General features: G+C 31.2%; 1 long non-coding RNA gene across 1 annotated transcript in view; it reads right to left on the reverse strand.

Annotated features, from left to right (window-relative positions):
• The window catches only part of LOC106872418 (uncharacterized), a 10,656-nt gene extending 9,394 nt beyond the window's left edge, over nt 1-1,262 (reverse strand). Inside the window, exons 1-2 of the long non-coding RNA XR_001409769.2 lie at nt 1,113-1,262; nt 455-568 (exon numbers count right to left, since the gene is read on the reverse strand). This is a non-coding gene — a long non-coding RNA (uncharacterized LOC106872418). The remainder of the gene's footprint in view (nt 1-454; nt 569-1,112) is intronic.
• Nucleotides 1,263-1,509: the final 247 nt, after the last annotated feature.

Consider the following 1,509-nt stretch of genomic DNA (forward strand, 5'->3'; position numbering starts at 1 on the left):
ATATATATATATATATATATATACATGCACACACACACATATTATCTATATACATATCGGAATAACAAGAGAAAGGGAGGGAAGAGAAAGACCCGAACAAAAGTTTTAAATATTTGAATATCATCTTGTCAGAGACACGCATAATTTCTATAAATATCGATACGAGAACAATTCTACCTGGCAGCAATATTTAGGTTTGCATTGTAATGCGGTAAAGAGTAATCAATATGAAGTATGATGCTTTGATATATTTACACCTTATATGCATGCATTAGCATTTACTGCAGCGGAATACAGGAGGAAACGCTAGACAAGTAAGTGGAATATGGCAGAATAACCAAATAATATTTTGAGAAAGTACTAACAAAAGTAATTATCAAGGGAAATGTAAAGATGAATGCAATTTTCAAAATGCCATCGTTCAAATGAAAGATAAAACAAAAGTTTCTCTTACCAATAAATAGATATTCTTCAAATCATTTATTTGATCTTTTCTAATGCTATCATGCTTCGTAAATATAGAACAAACGCGAAATTAGCTTCACTTATCCGCAGACACAATTACAACCTAAAATATATATGTAAAAAAAAAAGGAAAAACAGTAATGCTAACATGCCACAGTTTCTATATAGTTTTAGTTCTGCTAAATTTCAATCTTTGACTGATAAATAGACATATTCTCGGAGCCATTATTCCGCTTTCTCTTTGTCAATCCTACAAACTTATCAAAATTGAAATTACGCAAATTGGCGTTGTAGGAGAACTAAATAATTTTATTTGAAATATCGAAGTTGAAGGTAATTTGTGAATTGTTTAAAAGTTATCTGTCTCTGAGTTTCACAAGCGTATAATGAAACGTTAAGCTGCAGCGGAAATTACTAAACACAAACAATACGAAATAAACTTTAAAATCATTTCTTCCTTTAGAATTCGTTTATTTAATAGAATTATACATTTTGTCACAAAAATTCTCTTAGCACACTCTAGGAAATGGTCTTGGGAACTATATGCATGGTATTTTAATAAGTTATGCATTTAAAAGCATAATTGCATGTGCGTTGAAGAAAACCATTGACGTATACTAAATAAAAGCAGTAAAATGAGCACAAACCTTTGAAAATGTATTACTCTGCACAGAAGCAGGGCAAAACCGAATGTGTTTTTTTCTTTCATCGAATACTCTTCACCGAAATATAGATTCTATATATCTTGCCGAAGATGTGGTTGACTCGTTTATCTACCTTGGCAGCACTCTCGCTAGAGATGGATTCCTTGATTCTGAAATAAACCTGAGAATTGAAAAAGCCAGCAAAGCATTTGGAAGGCTTGAAAACCACTAAATCACTAAACGGATTAACTATCTTAAATATATATCTAACATCTATTCTTAAGAATTTATACAGCTTCGTTGTCAATGAAATCTGTTGATATTTGTTTAGATGGGGGCAGATTACCAAAAAGAATCGGCTATACCATCCTTGCGGTATTTAACTACAGAATTTTATATT

The sequence above is a fragment of the Octopus bimaculoides genome, chromosome 13, assembly GCF_001194135.2.
Source record: "Octopus bimaculoides isolate UCB-OBI-ISO-001 chromosome 13, ASM119413v2, whole genome shotgun sequence".
NCBI lineage: Eukaryota > Metazoa > Mollusca > Cephalopoda > Octopoda > Octopodidae > Octopus > Octopus bimaculoides.